The 18,756-nt window shown below is 38.7% G+C and overlaps 1 long non-coding RNA gene across 1 annotated transcript in view; it reads left to right on the top strand.

Moving 5' to 3' along the window:
• Positions 1-18,756, top strand: part of LOC308643213 — a 155,675-nt gene that overhangs the window by 108,919 nt on the left and 28,000 nt on the right. The window contains exon 5 of the long non-coding RNA XR_014020730.1: positions 12,501-12,600. This is a non-coding gene — a long non-coding RNA (uncharacterized lncRNA). The remainder of the gene's footprint in view (positions 1-12,500; positions 12,601-18,756) is intronic.

Here is an 18,756-nt window from a genome sequence, read left to right as displayed (position 1 = left end):
GTATTATAATGGTGGACAATAGCATCGTATTTGCTGATGCTGCTTCTCTTTTGTTGGTACTGGGAATTGAACCCAGGGGTGCTTAACCGCAGAGACACATCCCCAGCCCTTGTCATATTTTATTTTGAGACAAGGTCTCACCAAGTTGCTGAGGGTATCCCTGAGTTGCTGAGGCTGGCCTTGAGCTTGAGATCCTCATGCCTCAGCCTCCTGAGTGGTTGGAATTAAAGGCATGCAGCACGGCACCCAGCTCTTTCTGCTTCTTAGATGACTTTGACATTGACATGTAGACAGTATTGTTCAATGAGAAATTTTATTTTGACCATACCCTATCTTAACTGTATCTTTCAAAAGGAATGTTGAACATTCTTTGTATTCAATATTAATAGAATTATTTAGAGAGTGTGTATATAAATATGTAAATAAAGTATGGTGAAGCATTGTCACAGTCTACTGAAGCCTCAGATTTTTTTAATTATTTGAATATTTCATTAAATTTTGAAAAAATTCTGAATTACTCTAAAATTTAATTCTCCATGTCACAAGGTACAAGCCATTTTATGCATTAATTTTAATCATAACAAGTTTGAAAGACGTTATATTTGGCTAAAAGGTGCATTCATGAGAAAATTTTCAAATTTTGTGACCAAGGTAGTGGTCAGACAAAAAATGAAAACCCAAGTATTGATTTCCTTTTGTTCCAAAATTTATTGGCTCTGGCCATTTTTAACTTGGCTTATACAAGAGGCAAGTGCTTATTATATTTACTCAGCATTTAAAAATTAAGGTTCTTATTCAAGGACCAGATTTCTCAGAAAGGAATCAGGCTACCAACAATAGTGTTGATTTTTGCTTATTTTCCTATCTGTGTAGACCCTGTTATAAGGTTTACTATATAACCTGAAGACAAGGGTGGGTGGATGAGACTGGAAAATAATCTTTGGGCACATATCTTTTCATATTTTTATGAAACATGGTGAAACACTTGTCTCAGTATATTTTATGCCTGGAATCCTATTTGAAACCACTAAGAAACATTGCATGGGGAAAGAACAGAGGTACCCTTAAGAGCTCTGTATGGCCAGACTAGCTGCAGTTGCACTAGCTACAGGACCACTAGTCTGTAAAGGTAAGACCTGAAGGAGATGCTGAAAATGATTGACTGATATGAAGTTTAAGAACCAAACCTGAATGAATGCCTCTTATATCTTAAATAAGAGTTAGGTTTACCACAGGTCAGTAAGGGCCCATAACATCTTATAAATTTTCTAGACAGGGAAGAAGGAATTTGAACTACTTTTTGCTGGGAAGCATGTTCAGAATGCTTCTGGGAACAATGTGGCAAAGGCTGTCTTGTGTTGCATAGACTGCGTGTTGTATGTCACTGGTGGAAGGAACAAGGCTGGCTGGCAAAGCCCAGGAAGTAGTGCTTCATGTTCTTCCTACCAGTGCTCAGTCTTCTTGTCAGTTCTGCATGAGTGTGGTATTAACAGCCCAGGATACCATGCAATTAAGAGTAGAACTCTGGGTCCGGACTTCCTGGGTCCAGATACAGACTCTGCCTCATAAGTAACTGACTTCATTCTTAGGTTCTTTATCTGTAGAACAGGGATAATGTTAACATATACTTTTCTAGGATTATTGAGAGGATAAAATGAGTTAATGATGTGTGAAGTGCTTAGAACACTCTTAGGTACACAATACACAGTACATGTTAGCTATTATTATATGGCTCTAATAATATTTAATGGATTTGAGGCGGGGTGTTTGGTTTTTGCTTCTGCATTTTCGATTTTTATCCTGTCTCCATAACCCCTCAGGGATGGATCAATGAGTGAACAATGATTTGCGTGATATCTTTAGAATTGTTGAGAAGTGTAATGCAAATGAACCATGGTTTGTGGATTAGTTTCTAAGATAAGGACCTATGGCAGAGCCCCAATTAAAATCAAATCTATACATGATCCACCCACCTCATTTCAAATATGATTTTTAATCTCTCCTGATAGACCATTTTCTTTCCTATAACTGGCAGAAACGACTATTTTACATCATGAAAAAGTACACACAACACACACAAATGTAGTTACACTGAGTGTGATAAACTCTTATTTTTTTGTTTTAATTCTGCTGCTTTTAGTACACTGAATTTATTTTGCAACCCAATAATGTATTACCACATATTAGACTAATTTGAATATTTTCAAGAACCAAAGGGGAAAGGATACCTTCAGTTATAGCCCAAATCCCTTCCTTTTCATTATGTTACACACTTTGCCCTGCTTGTAGAACTGGGTTTCACCTGCCTGACATCCCCACCACACAGATTTTTAAATGTCATCCATCTATTTTGTAAGATCAAAGCCTATATTGTCACTTTAAAAATCTTTAAATATTATTCTATTTCAGATTCACTTTGGCACATTCATAATATTAAAAATACATAAAACTAATAAAACTTATGTTAATGGTAACAAAAATTTCAGAATTGTGATAGCCTCTATCCCTCCCATTCCTTCCAATAGAGTTTGAGAATCTCGTGCACAAGAATGGCTTTATTGTTAGAATGGAGCTCTGGAGGGCTTGCTTCTTTACTCTGGGCTTCCCTGGGGTTTGGCTTGGCCCTTCTTGACCAGTGCTGTGCATTTGGGAGCTTGCTTCTTTTCACGCTCTCAGACCACGAAGCTGACCACACACCACACCACACCTAACTCTGGGTTCTCACTCAATGAGTCACCAGCCAGTCCAAATAGCTATTTCTTTGCAAGATTGATGAGCAGATTTTACCAGGTTTACCACCCGGAGCTTCCCAGATCATAGATGCTGCCTTGCACACAATCCCGGTCACGCATGTGGCTGATCTCACACTGTCTGCTTTTGGTCAGCTCCTGGTAGCTTCCACCCCACAAGCAGTCAGGCTACCCTGGTTCAGGTCATATATCCAACACAGAACCTTTTTTGTCAAATTGGGGGAACTTTGATTATTACATTCTCTTTTCTGCCTCTTGTAGTCTTATTCATTCTAAAGCAATTATATACTTATCACATTTCTTATATATTTTTAGTCAATCTTTCTAAGCTTTTTTTTTCTTCTTGTTTAATTTTGAAGCACCTTCAAAGGTATCTGCAACAGCTTATAAGTCAAGAGTAATGATGTCATCATATTAAGAGAAAAGAACACAGTGTGTTTGGGGCAAAATAAAGCGTAAATACTAGCATCATCAGTTTGAAAGCTCTTAAGAGTCTCAGTCTGGTTCATTCTCCTCTTACTAAATCCTCCTCCTCCTTACAGTTGTAAACAGAAAGATCATTCATGTTTCTAATATTTTATTCCTTATAGAATTACTAGTATTGCACCATGGATACAATATGCATTTCATTTCACATATATGGTATTACATATACATTATAAGTGAAATCATTTTGTGTAAGGTCCTGATTATTGTTTTTAGCAGCAGTATTCCTGGGGGGGGAGTGACCTCAGTCCTAAACCCCTGAAGTGTAGGTGTGTTTTGAGTAGTTGAGGACTACTTTGATGCCAATATTTCTCTTAACCATGCTTCTAGAAAAAAGTTGACTGAGTAGCTCCCCATAGTTTCACTGTCCTTGGTTTGTAACTTGTAGTCAATTTAGTCTGAAAATATTAAATGGAAAGTTCCAGAAATTAAGAGATCACATTCACATAGCTTTGTATTATAGTATATTGTCATAATTGTTCTGCTTTACTGTTAGTTCTTAGTCTTTCACTGTGGCCCAAGTTAACTTTACCATAGGTGTGTGTGAATAGGTAAAAACAGAGTGTACACAAGGTCCCCTGGCCTGCCACATCAGTCAGGAATGCTCTGCTTTCATCTGGACTGTGCAACAGGGGAACACAAAGGGCCTCAGTCCTAATGCAAAATTTGAGAACACTACCCTGACAGATGCAGTTTTTTTTGTTTTTTGTTTTTTTTTTTTTTTTGTAAAGCACAATACTTGGAACACCAAATATACTAGATCAACTCATACTAAAGAGTTAAAAGTCAACTTCCTTCCTTTTTGTTTAAGGATGTCAGAGTCCAGAATTATCTTTCTTAAAACAAGAGGGGCATTTGGAAAAATGTTCATAAATACACTGTTTTCTAAGTTGAGCTCCCCTTATCCAGAAAGTTTCTTCAGAAACATCATGCCTCTTGGAAAAAGATTAAACTCTTATTATTTAAATGAAAAACTATTTTCCTACCTGTTGGTGCTGTTCACATCACATTTTCCTATCTGTATTTTAGTGATGAGGTTTTTGCCCAGCACTTTGGACTTGAAATGAACTGGTTTAAAAGGAGGGGAAATGATGTAAAGCTACTCTGAAATCTGAAAAGTCACATAACCTTAGACTGAACAAAGAAGGCATGAGAATAAGAAATATGGAAAGGTGCTTCCATTCCAAAAACATTTCCATATTTAAAAATCCTTCATGGTTTGTTGGCTGTTGAGGTGAGGTTATGCAGATCCAGCTGAGCCCTCTGTGGAGAAGGCAGCCCATGTGAACCTGCTGGCGATGAGGCACCTGGTCTATGCCACTGTGCACTTCTGGGCAGGGCATAAAGTTCCTGATGCCAAGCCTGGAACAGGAAGTAGCCAGCACCCCCCACCCCGCCCTTGTCTTCCTTTTATTTTGGCAGTATGCTTTGTGTTTTCCACTTGCACTATCCCTTAAGGTGATGCTTGTGTTCACTCATTCATCCTCAGGTGCTGCATCTTCCACTTTCCTTCAGCTTGAGCTTCTCTCTTCCCAGAGCAGTGGGGGCTGGGGTGATCAGGCAGACCCAGACTGGCTGTCCTTTTCCCTGGAGTTACAGCCACAAGTTGTTCTAAAGAGGTTCTATAGTTTTTGTTGCTCCTGATTTCAACAGGAATCAGAAATGTGTGAATAATTAAAAAAAAAAGATTGAGATAATTGTTCAGTTCTAGCAACAGGAAAAGGGAGTTCTCAAACTTTAAAGACAAGAACAACCTGAAATGCTAGGTGCTACCTCAGAGACTCTGAGTCCAGTCATAGGTAATTCTAATCCAGGTGGCCCACGGATGGCATATTGAAAACCTCCAATTGTAGAAAGATCAGTTACACTATTCTTTTTTTTTTCTTGTAATCATCAGCATAGTAGTTTCCTTTTGAAAGTTTTATCATCTTTTGGCAGAGTTAACATGGAGCCCCCAAACCAAGGCTCACAATTCTTGGCGTAAAATCATGCACCTATATCTGAGCAACACGAACAAACTTTGGCAGTGGTATGAGATTTATTTGTAAATTGCCAGTGTCAACATCACATTTCTTTTTTCGCTGGCGTTGCCTGTTGAAGGAGGCAGATCACTCTGTGGTTTGTTCTCCTCGTGGTTTGTGTAGAATTCAGGAGAATGCCACAGGAAAATGAACCCTCTCTAGTTTTGACTCTCTTGGACGTAGTGTATCCATCCTCTTTCTGAGATGGGTTATAAGAGGCTTGCCCTGAAGGTGGCAAATCAGCTTTGTGCACGCCTTGTCTCCCCTTAGCCAATAGCCTGCTCAGAATGTGTGTATCACCGTGCGGTTCATTCATCAAGGGGATTTCAGGCTCCAACTGCCAGCAGCCTGGAGTTTTCTGTGACTCCTGGGCTTGCATTGACTCCTCCATGACCACAAATGTGTGCGTCTGGCCCTGAGAAGAATTCTTGGTGATCTAGGTAAGGATAAACCATAGAGATCATTCTTTATTTTTCTTCTGGGTAGATTTGAGATTTTGGAAGAACTGGTCCTTGACTAGGAAGAACTCAGAACTGTCTTTTAAGTTTTTCTATCCAGACTGCTTTATAGGATTACCCAGTCTCGCCCTCTTCATGTGGAATCCACTCTCTTAAAAATGTAGTTTCAGTTTCAAATTTTAAAGTATAGGATTACCTTTTCAAAATTTTAGAAATTAAATAGCCATAGTTGCTGGGATGCTAATGACACAGAAGTTCCTGGGTTAGGACTGAGGTTTATATTATTTTTTAGGACATTGCTCTAAAAGCTAGGCAAAGAGGAAATCTGTTTGTATATGATTTGTGAAACAATGATTGTAACACATCTGTCAGACTTTTTCCTGAGTTGAAGGCCAAATTTTTGGACATACCACATAATTCATTCTGATGTGAAGCTATGTGATTGACCCCCAAATCCCACCCACACACACACCACCCCTCTCTCAGTTTGTTTTCTAATCCTGGAATCAGCTCATCTTTCTCCTTAGGCATGTGGTTTAGTCTGTGTACATTCAGTGCAGTGGCATTTTTCTTGAAGACGTGACTAAGCCTTACTTGGATGAATCCTGCCTTTGAAAGAGATGGTGGAATTGCATCAGAAGGCATTTACAGTAAACTGCTCCCCCCTTCCTGTAATGACCACATGTGAAAGAATGCACTAAGTCTTGTTTGGAGGAAATGAGCATTGTAGAATTCTATGAAAAACTCCCTTTTTGTCATTAATTAACCAGATTTGGATGTTAACAATTTTCCAACTGGAGCAACTTTACCCTATCTAAATAAAAGTCAGAAAGCTGGAACTTTCTGCTCTATATTCTGCGTGGTATCACTAATCATCCTTAATTCAACAGAAGAAATAGTGTTGAGTATGGTGACAGTTATTGAGGTGAATCTAAAACAAATGAACTTCCTCATAGACATTTTCCATGTTAAATTAACTTGTTTCTCAAGTGTGTTACTGACTTGTCCTTCAGATTTGATGCTCAGTCTGATTGGGTAGGAAGGCTGGGAGCAAACTCCAATGCCCTGTAGCCAGGGCTTCTCAAGGGCACAGTGCCTCCCCAGGAGGACGTGGTGGAAACATGTGAGGGTGTTCTGGTCATAAAATCATGGCTGTTGAAGGGGAGGGAGCCAGAGATGTTACATGTCCTGCAGCGCAAAGGATACAAAGAATTGCCCTGTATCATTCTGTGTGAGTTTCATTTGTCCTGTTGTATAATCAGTGAAAAATAGTTTATCATTTTTTAAGCCTATATTTTACTCCATTTTTACATGAAACACAACTTTGCATGCTTTAAAGTGTACAGTCAGGCTGGGGATATAGCTCAGTTGGTAGAGTGCTTGCCTAGCATGCACGAGGTCCTGGGTTCAATCCCCAGCACCACAAAAAATAACACAAAAGAGTATACTCATTTTCATTCTGTTGTCCACCTATATCTCACCTCTTTCCCCCCTATACTTCTAATATGAAAAGCTTCCCTGAAATTCAAGAAAGTTAAGAAACATCTATATTAATATGTAGTTAATTAGACCTGAAAATTGTTTACATATGAAATGGGAAGTGTTGTTTATATTATAAATTGCTTTTCTTTTAGTTTCTCCTAGTTTACCTTACATCTAGGGTATTGATGTTTTAAAAGCTGTGTCCACTTGTTAATATTATCATTGAATTTTATTTTAGAGTAGTAAATGGGACATGACAGGATTTTATGTTATACAAAGGGGCTTTGGGACTAGGAGCATTTCAAATCAGTGATCCAGTCCCTCTCTCTACTTGAAGAAGGACAGTATGCAAACCATCCAGATGGAAGGAATATTTATCTTCTTCGTGAAACTCTGCAGGGAAGATTTCACAAATGTCCATTACTAGCCCACTGATATGGGTTAGCATTTGGAAGTCTTCCCCTTAAGCTGTTTTAGACTTTGCCCATTACTTCTTCTTTATGGGAGTCTTCATGTATCACTTTGAAAACATGACCTTTAGTTACCTTCTCTCTAAAGGCAAAGTGAAAACGGGTGTTAAGGGAAGTTTACATGGCATGCTGTAAGCTAGCAGAAAAGGTAAAAATAGACTCTGGTTTTCTTAGCAGTGGGGCATTGTGCCACTGCTCTTGCCACAGACACATTCTGCACGTGCCATTTCAGATTTCTGACAGTGGTATAGAACAGTACATCTTAGGTAAGGTACTGTCTGTCAGGTAGAATTATTAATCAGAATTATAGCTGTGAGATTAGGGAACCCGAGCACATGCACAGAGGGCTCCCTAAGTGCTTGTTTTTTGGGGGCTCTTATTTCTAATTTCACAGCTCGCTCTTAGGTCTTTTTCTTGGATTGTTTCTGTTGTCGTCATTGTTGAGTGGATGTAATGATTGCCTCTTAGATGTTTTTAGGGTTACTAATAAAAGTTTTTGTTTGTTGTTGGTTTGTTGTTTTGTTTTGCAGTGCTAGGGATTGGACCCAGGGCCTTGTGCATGCTAGGCAAATCCTAAAAGTTGCTTGAGTTTAAAAAGAAAAAAAAGAAAAAAAATTGCTCCCTTGGATTTTCTATGTCTTCCAAGGTCTTTTTGTGTTTATTTGAGTTTTCTCTTCCATATCACAGGCTTTCTAAATCTATATTTGTCTTTGGTTGTTCATTCACATTAAAAATGAAGTGATGTTGTGGCTGACTTGAATCTGTGTGTCTGGGGTGCCTCTTGTCCTGAGCAGGCTTTGCCCTGGTGGTACGGGGCCTCCAGAGCCCTGGCACTTAGCAGTTGTCAGAGTGAAGAGAGCTTGATTTGGGGGCTCTCATAACCACACTCACTGTTCAGTCCTCACCAGACATTTATCTAGCTTCCTTAGAGAATCATCTGCCTTTTTTTATTTTTATTTTTTGCCTGGAGACATGTAAACCTAAGTCTTTTCTTATAAGCACAGGAAATGGGCATGGAAGGAATAATGGCTTATATATTTTCAATTAATCTCTTTTCTATCCTCCTTGTCTCTTCTGTCCTGTTTTGTATTTGTTTTCTTTGGACCTCATTGGGATTCTCCTGAATACAGTCACTGGTCTGCCTCCACAGCAGCAGTACATCTGGGAAAGCCCACCAGTGTGAACTGCCTCTGCTTATCTCATCAGGCAGTGCTCCTCCCTCATCTTTCCGATATCCAGATATTTATGGAAAGCTCCTTTGCCCCTGATATTTTTTTTTATTGTGGTGGATTGATATACCTTTTTACAACTGTAATGGAGTCTTCCATATGCCCTGATCACCATCTTGAAATGAGAAGTTCTTTGACTAGTTGATTTATTAGAAGTATATCAAAGCAATTAAATCTGAAATACTTTTTAGCCAGGTGTATTAGTCAGCTTTCAGTTACTGTGACAAAATATTTGAGAGAGTCAACTTAGAAGGATGAGAGGTTTATTGTGACTCATCAGTCTTAGAGATATGTTGACACGTTGGCTTTTTGGGCCTATGGAAAAGCAGCATGTCATGGTTAGAAGTGCATGATAGAGAAAGCTTATCACCTCAGGGTAGAGAGAGGTGGGGGCCAGTATCACCTTTAAGGTCAGTTCATTCTTCCTTTATTGCCAAATATTCCTCTGAGTTGATAGATCTAATTTGTTAATCCTTTCTCTTGTTGACCAGCATTCAGATTTTTTTTTTAAATTTCTTGGCTGTTATAAACATTAAGCTGCTATCAACAAGTTCTCTTTACCCACATTCCTTTTTAGATTTAGGTTAGGTTTAATTGCTAATAGTAATTGTATGTTTACCTTTATAAGAAATCTTTAAGTCATTTCCCAAAGCAATTGTACCATTTTACATGCAATAAGCAATGAGTAAGATGCTATGCATGTGGGTTCTAGGTGCTCCAGTTTTTATAAGCATTTGCATAATGGTTTTTCTAATTTAGGTCATTCCACTAGAGATGCAATAGCATCTCCATTCTGTGTTTTTTTTTTTTTTAGTTTGCATTTGCTTAATAGCATGTAGTCATTGACCATATTTACATATATTTTTTGATGTGTCTATCTAAATCTTTTGCTTGTTTTTTTTTTTTTTTTTTTTTGTCTACATTCAAATTGCATTGTTTTCTTCTTAATTCTAATTAGGCCTGAGGATGTAGCTTACTGGTAAAGTGTTTGCCTAGCATGCATGAGGCCTTAGGTTCAAGCCTCAGTGCCACCAAAAAAAAAAAAAAAAATCTTATTGATTGGTAGGAGTCTTTGTGTACGTATTATGGATAAAATTATTTTGTCAGAAATTTTCATGCAAATATATTTTCCCAGTCTGAAGCCTACCTTTTCTTTAAGTGACTTTTTTTGGTGAACAGGTTTGAGTTACTATCATAGTAACTTAATTAAAAATTTTTAAATTTTCTTTGAGTATTCTTTGTTAACCAAATACTGTTTATTTTCTCCAAGTTTGTGAAGCTATTCTGTGCTTTCTCTTAAAATAGTTACAGTTTAGCCTTTATGTTTTGGTAGTGATCCGTCACCAGTTAATTTGTTAGGTAGAGGTCAGGGTTTGTTTGTTTTTTTTTTTTCATATACTTTCTCAGTTGATTTGTTTAAGGAACTTCACTTTCCTCATCGAATTGCTTTGGCACCTTTGTTGAAAATCGGTTGTCCATGTACATTGGTCTATTTCAGAGGAACTGAAAAAATGTATAGATCACAGGTCTGAACATGTGGAAAGTCTAGGAAATAACAGTTCACGTAGGCCAGCCTTAATAAGCCTCAAGTGACTGGCATAGTCTTCTACTTGTGTATCATGGAATATTTGTGTCTAACGTTACTGACAGAAGCTGGGTGTGGCGGAAGACATTATTTTGCTTGTTTTCTGAAGCTAACCGTGCTGAGGCCCCCAGAAGTTCCAGCATTCCCATGTTAGATATGATGTTGTTCTTATCTGCACAGAAACCTATCATAAAAACTAAGGTCCAGCCTGAGCTTGCAGGCAACTTCAAGGAAAACTAAATATTTTAACTTTATTTTTCATATTGGAAAAATTGGATATATACAGCTTTGAAAAATGAATGATTTTGAATTCATTCTAAGTAAATGTGCCCAGAACAAAACCAGGACACTTAGAAAATACGTTTTTCCTAATGTAAAGAAGCTTGTGAGGAAAAAAAATTGTTTTAATGACATATTATATACAAAAGCAGATCTGACTTTAAACAAGCCTTTTCTAAGGGTAGAATTTCTACTTGGAAAAGTTTTTGTGTATAGTTTTACTTACTTAAATATAGTACAGTTTTTTAATTTGAACATAAGAAAATTTTATTTCTTTTAACAGATGCCTTGATTTGAAAATCAAAGGATTAAGAGAGTAAGAAATATACCACTATTATTCTAAGAGTGTGTTAGTTAACTTTCTGTCACTGTAACAAATGCTTGTGATAATTATAAAGAAAAAAGATTTATTTTGACTCTCAGTTTTGAAGGCCCCACTAATGATCAGTTGGCCTTATTGCTTCTGGGCCCATGATGAAGAACCATGTTATGTTGGGAACCTATGGCAGAACACAACTGCTTATGTCACAAGCTAGGGAGTAAAGGGAAAGAAGAAAAGGCTAGAGTCCCATAATCTGTCTCAGGGCATCCCCTTAAGGACTTTTCCCACAAGGCCCCGCCTCCTGCAGGTTCAGTTGCCTTCTAATAACACTACCCTGGAAGCCCAGCCTTTAACACATGGGCCTTTGGAGGACGTTGAAGATATAATGATAGCACAGAGGTAGGGTAAATGATGATTTTTCTCTTCTGACAACCAAAATTTAGAATTTGAGTGGTAATTTTGTGGTATGTTGGTGTGGTGAAGTGGTTAGCACAAGACTCTGGGACTGGACAGCCTGGGCTGGCACATGTGCTCTGCTGCTGGCCAGAGATAAAGGAATGACCTCCGTGTGCTTCTCTGTTAGTGGGGAGAAGAAGGAGAGTACCTGCCTGCAGGGCCGGTTGGAACAGGCAGAGCACTGAGAGCCGGGCCTGCTTCACTGTACATGTACCTGTTGGCTGGTACCACTATCCCACTTTTATAATAAAAGAACACAAGAAAATGAATCTTTTAAAAAAGGTTCATGAAAAGCCAAAGAATCACACTACAATTCAGAGATCTCACTGTTTGTGGCAGCGCTCCACAGTTGGCTGAACTGATCTGGTTTTACTGTTGTATTACCATTCTCACCCAAAAGGATATAGAATTAAATGGTTTTCTGTTGAGTTCTTTGCAAGATGTATGTCTTGAAAATACCAGGAGTGATTTATGTTAATTACAGGAATTCTGTCTCTACAGAAGGATTTTATAAAGAAAGATGTATTTCACGCCTTTCCACACTCAGGAAAAATACAACATCCACTCACTTGAAATGCTGCCTTCCCTAGCCTGTGTTTGGACTTGCATCGTTGTGCTCAGCTCCTGGCCTCAATTCTGCTCTCTCGAGCATTTCCTGGCAGGAGCAGGAATAAGAGCCGTGCCTGAGAGAAGTGGCCATGGCCAGGACAGGCCTTTCCCCATTTGACATCTCTGCACCGCCCTGGCAGGGGGACGAGTCTGGCCTTCATAGTAGTTACGCCTTCACATGTATCAGGGTTGATGACCCCAGAAACAAAAACCCAACTCAGATCAAACCAGAAGTTCCAGCGAGCATGGACCATGAAATCATGCAGCCTTGGTTTCCCATACACACCAGCTTGACTGAAGACTGTTGTCTTTCTGCACACCGGCACTGGACACCTTGTCTTTGTTCTGTGTAGGAGGTGAGAGGCTGAGGAAAATGGATTTCCTGATGACAGCCGGCTTGCCAGATCTTACTGTACTGAAGAGGAGACTTCTCATGAGGCCTGCTCAGCGCAGGTGAGTTTTTCTTTATTTTCTTAGCGTTTGGTAAATACCACACAGACACATGGAGGATGGGATGTGGCACTTGTGATTTGACATGTGGGAGAAACCTATTCATCACGGTAACTTCTTGTCTGTGGAGGCTGATCAGTGCCAGCTGGCCCTCTCTCATCTAGTAGCAGTTCCACTTATGTGACCCATTCTTTGACACTCATTTTCGGTGGGCGATTCCTCCTATGCCTCAGAGAAAAGAGGATCCAGAGGATGAACCCGCTAAGGTTCTTCAACTCGGCATGGTTTGTCTGCAGCTGCCTGTTTTTCCTTGCCTGCTCTTGTGTTTGCGTGTGTGTTGGCCCGGGGGTGGGACGAGTGTTCTTCCTCATCTCAAGGCTCTGGACCCCATCCCCATCTGCTTCCAATCTCACCTTCTCAAAGGTTTTCCTCTCTGACTGTACCCCAGTCATCCCCATTGACTTTTTCCTTTGAGCACTGAAACAACCTCCAATCTTCTCCATTTTTAAATATTTTAACCTGTCATTATCACCCTGTTTTTTATTTACCTCTCCATTTACTTCTGCCAGGCCTCCACTTTGGGAAGAACCATCTCTCTTTTTTTTAAATTTTATTTCTTAGTTGTAGATGGACAGAATACCTTTATTTTATTTACTTATTTTCATGTGGTGCTGAGGATTAAACCTAGGTCCCCAGACATGCCAGGCAAGCACTCTACCTCTGAGCCACAACCCCAGCCCAGAACCATCTCTCTTGCTATCTCCGTTTCTGTGCTTTTGCCCAACACTCGGGCTGTTTTCCTCTGGCTTCTACACTTGTGACCAAATGGATCCTGCTCTAGCCAACCTGGTAAGCTCCCTAAAGTGCTTCCTGTTGTCAGATTGTTAGATTAGGGTTATCTTCCATGACCTCTTTGTAATAATCAGTGTTTGATACATTCTCCTGGTCTTCCATGACCCTGTCCCACTGCTCTGGCTTTTTCTGCCCATTGCTCTTTGCAGGTTCTCTCTGTCCATTCTAAGCTCCATGCTTCTTTTTAGATGCCATTATGATACCTAGCATGGCACCTCATATTCAACAAGTTCTAAACTGATCCAAGTTGGTGACAATGACTGCTCTTATTATTTAAAAAAATTTTTTTTATAGTTGTAGATGGACAGAATGCCTTTATTTATTTATTTATTTATTTACTTATTTTTAATGTGGTGCTGAGGATCGAACCAGCGCCTCACATATGCCAGGCAAGCACTCTGCCACTGAGCTGCAGCCCCAGCCCCGTGACTGCTCTTATTATTGAAACATTACTACTTACAGGTTTCCGTCGTCAGTCTAATCAACCAGATTAGAGCCCCTCTTACTTGTGCAACAGCACGCTGTACCTCTTTTAACTTGCAGTTGCCCATTTGCCAGGAGAATAGCAGTATCTTAGGCACCATCCAGCACCTAGCTTAGTTTCAGAGGGGTAGTTACGTCCTGTGAACTCAGTAGACATTTTTTTGAACAAAATCAACTAAGCCAAGTGACTTGTAGAAAGAACATTCCAATTATTCTATGTTTCTTACCTTTAAAATGTTACCCACATAAGAGATAAACAGCAAAACATGACTAATCCTCCAGGGTGTGTCTGAGTCTTGTGTTACTGAGCAACCTTGAGCAGCCTCTCTGCTTGTTAGATCCTGAAACCTCTCTACCCTAGGACCTTTGTCCAGTTCCAAAGTCCTTTAATTCTTTGAGAATAGTGTACCATGGGTGTAGGTTATATTCTCGGGACACTCAGAGTTTCCCTCGTGCTTCTGTTTTTTCCTGATGATGTTGCTTGGATTTGTAGGTTCTTTCCAAGTTGCGGGAGTTTTTCAAGCTGGCTGTAATGAGAGGGTCTCATAAAACCACAGAGAACCATGGTATAGTCTTCTCAAGTTAAACACAGTGTTCCTTCTTATTTTCACTTTTGATCTGTGTTTCTGGGCTGACTTCTATAATTACATTTTTAAAATTTAAGCATCAGAAACGATATCTATTTTGATTCCTGTGCCATTGATATTCTTCAAACTTTCATGTGTGCCAAATCAGGAACCTCCTGCAAGACTTTGACTTCTGATTTCTTTCTTTCAGATATATACATACATATACAAATACATGCACATGCGTGTACACACACTTTTTAGAGTGTTTCTTCATGTAAAAAAAATATATATATACTTTTAAAATTATTTCTAACTTTAGTGGTAAAATTCACAACATAAAATTTACCATTTTAACCATTCTTAAGCGTGTAGTTCAATGGCATTACTGTGCAACTGTCATCACTGTCCATCTCCAGAATTCCTTTCGTCTTGCAAAGCTGAAAATCCATATCCATTAAAATACAAATCTCCATTCCCTCGTGGAAGAAAGAAGAAAACACCATTCTTCTTTCCTTCTCTATGAATTTGACTAGACTGGGTACCACATGTGCTAGAATCACACAGTATTTGTCTTTTTGTGACTGGATTCTTTCCCTTAGTATAAGGTCTTCAAGGTTCATCCTTGTAGCATCTGTTGTGTGTTTGATGAACGCTCAGGTTGCTCTACATTTTAGATACCATGAATAGTAGTATCACTATGAGTGGGGGTGTACAAAGTGAGTTCCAATCTTCAAATTCTTTTGGATCTAATGACTTTTGCATCTTAATCTCTTGATATTTCTGTTGCTTTCATGGACTCCTGCCTTTCTCTTTTGTCCATTTACTACTTTTTGCCTGTGACCTTTGGGCCATTTTCCCAGTACAGATGCTCCTCCATTTATGCTGGTGCTCTGTCCAGATTCACCCATCAAAAGCTAAAAGTACTGTAAGTAAAAAATGCATTTACTACCCCTAAACTGCATAACATTGTAGCTTAGCAACACAGTGCACTGGAGAGTAGAGGTACTCCCATAATCGCATGACTGACAGGGAGCTGCAGTGCCCAGCTTCACCAGCGCCCGGGAACAGATCAGAATGCAAGAAGAATGGTTTCCACTGAATGCATTTTGTTTTCACACTATCATAAAGTTGAAAAATGGTAAATTGAGTCATCGTAAGTTGGAGAGCATCTGTAATGTTTCTACTATCAAGATTCTTATGTTTCAGTAAGACTCTTACTGAACCGCTACATGGAGAAAACAGTTTGACAGCTAAGAAATATGATTTGTTCCCACCTCCTACACACCCACCAGTTCCTACTGTTTTCTGAAGGTGTGTCATGGGTTCCTCTAAGTTGAAGAAAAAAAAATTTATTGGCAGTAGGGCAGATTTTTGTGTCTACTGATATTCTGTATTTTGAAATTTAACTATGAGTAGTAAAACTTCTTCATTTAGCAGTCCTATAATTGTGATTTTGTGGGTTTTTTCTTATTATGAAAACAACATGACAATTATAGATAATTTGTAAGGTATAGAAAAATAATGTACACAATAGCACTGCGTAAAGGCAACCACTGTTTATATTTTAATTCATATTCTTCTGTTTTTAAATGTAAATTTTACATATTAAATATCATATAAGCATACCTTGTCACACACACACACAAAAAAAAATAACAACTTTATGGAGCTGAGAAATATTTATAGGATATTCATTAGTTTACATATCCTTTTTCCAATTATAAAAAGAATGTTTCTTATAGGAAATATCAAACATCTCAAGATTATAAAGGTTAATGGAAAATGTAAATTCTCTTTTCTGCCCCTTCATAAACTGTATTTATTTATTTATTTGCTGTTATTGAAGCTGGCTTTGAACTCGCAATCCTCCTGTCTCAGTCTCCCAAGCCACTGGAATTACCACATCCAGCTTCATAAACTTTTTAATGTATTATTTTTCATTCTCATCTCAAAGCTAGCTTCTCTCCTTCTTCTGTGCACTCCTTCCTTCCTGGCCTTCTTCCCTCCTTAGCACCTTCTCTGTTTCTCTTCCTTCCCTCCCTCCCTCTCCCTAATAATATTGACATCACATTTATGTGCAATTTAATACCCAGCATTTCCAATATCATTAAGTGTTCCTGGAAAACCCCTGTTTAAGCATGTGGGTTTACTCTGATGTATTTTGTCCCGTACGTCCCTCCACTTTTGGATGTTCAGGTTGTTCTCAGTTTCATGTTGAAGTACATTCTTGTTATTTCCCTGCGTGGCTGTGGGTGTTTCCTTAGGTGATATTTATTGATATGTCATGAGTCAAAGCTGTTTTGGGCCTTGGTGGTCTTTCTTTCCTTCAGTGGCTTGCTCTTTCTGGTGTTCATCTTTGTGAATTTGATTGATGAAAAAAATCTTGGTTTTTGCTAGTGTATTTCAAAGTTTTTCCCACTAGTTGACTTTTTGTGTGAATTTTTGTTAGCATATTTTACCTTTGCAAAGACTATATATCATCCATTACAGGTATGTTACTTTTTGCTCTCCTTTTGATTGTGTTTGCTGGATTTTAACATTTGTAGTAGGTGACTCAGCTCACTTTGCCGTGTGCTGCCTTTTCCACTGCAGTTTATAAAGCTGAGTCTAACTTTCCCATTTAAATTCAGAAATGTTTCCTTATACTTAAATAGTTTCCTTTCTGTCCTTTTATATTTAACTTTTTATTTATTTTTTTTAATATTGAGTATTGAACCCAGGGGTGCTTAACCACTGAGCCACATCCCTAATCCTTTTTTTTTTTTTTTTTTTTATTTTGAAGACCGCGTCTCACTAAGTTGCTGAGGCTGGCTTTGAACTTGATCCTCCTGCCTCAGCCTTCCCAGCTGCTTGGATTACAGGCATGCATCAGTATGCCCAGTTTACATTTAACTTCTTACTCTCAGAATTAGTTTTGGTGAATATTATGAAGTGGTAATTTTTTTAATATTATTTGGTTCTTGTGTTTATCCGTATTTCCTATACAGCTGTAGTGTGAACTAAAATACGTGCTCTTCCTTATTTTAGTGCCTTGGTTGTTCCATTGGGGAAAATGAGGTGGCTGCGTGAGGGAGCCAGGCAGAGGGACTGGAACCCTCACAGTTGAACAAGCTCTCCCTTGCCCAGAACTTGCCCTGCTCCTCCTGGCCATGATGCTCAGCATGGACCAGGAGGTAAAGACAGGAAGGAGGGTCCGTGGGCCTGTAAAAGCTGGGGACTAGGCGAGAGTGGGCCAGAGTGAAGCTTTCTGTCTTGACCCCACTTCAGTTATTAATGAGAGAGAAGTATCCAGGGCTTGGCTCATTGGTAATTACTTGAATCTCAGATCCAAGTTGTAAGGCAGCACTTGGTGAAAAGAACACCAGCCCAGAAATTGAGAAATCTTGAGTCTGGTTTCAGCTATCAGTCAACTATCTATGTAACACAGCAGAATCTCCTAACTTTGGCAGTTTCCTGACTCAAGGAATGAGGGAGTTGATAAGAATACTCTTTCAGAACCATTCTGAATTAAAGTCTAGGCAAGTGGCAGAGCTAGGTTTGTGGTGATTATTAGGATGTTTCTTGATGACCAGTTCATCTTTCTTTAATGAGGTCAGCAAGTATGATACCAAGTTTAGTAAGATGATGACAGATGTTATTTAATACCCCACCTTGGAAGAATCTATGCTCCTTATTCCCTGACTTTTCTTGATCTACTGTAACATTGTTCTCTGTAAGATTACTGTATATGCTGATAATTTCTTTGCTCCAGCCACTGCTTGTGTTTAAGAATTAAAGGAAGATGAACTAATAATCAAGAAAATTCAGAATGGATTCATTTCCCTGACCTTACCCTGTCACTTGCCCAGAGCTGTTATAATTTTTTTTAAAAGGCTAAAATAAAACTATGAACACTACTTTGAAACATGCATTAAAGTGATAACAGTAATGACTAGAAGTTACAAATATTTGTTAAATTTTTATTATTGGTATTAATATATTATTACTTATTAACATATTAGTAACAGAAATTTCATTGAGAAAACAGCCAGAGGCCAAAACTTTTAATTTCAGTATACTTTTATTAATATATTCTGTTTTAGAAAAGTAGCCCAAAATATATCTTAAGTAGTTTCTGTAATATAAAGTTGTCTATCAGCCAGTCAGTCCATTACACTTGTGGTGTTTTAACCTTTATCTCCCACCTTTTGATTTCTAGTGTAGACGAACGTACATGGTCCAGTTTCGGCACCACAACTTATATAACTCACAAGAA

The sequence above is a fragment of the Spermophilus citellus genome (genome assembly GCF_964194105.1).
Source record: "Spermophilus citellus genome assembly, chromosome: 3".
Taxonomy (NCBI): domain Eukaryota; kingdom Metazoa; phylum Chordata; class Mammalia; order Rodentia; family Sciuridae; genus Spermophilus; species Spermophilus citellus.
The sequence above is the reverse complement of the archived record's forward strand: the minus strand, read 5'-3'. Positions and strand labels throughout refer to the sequence as shown.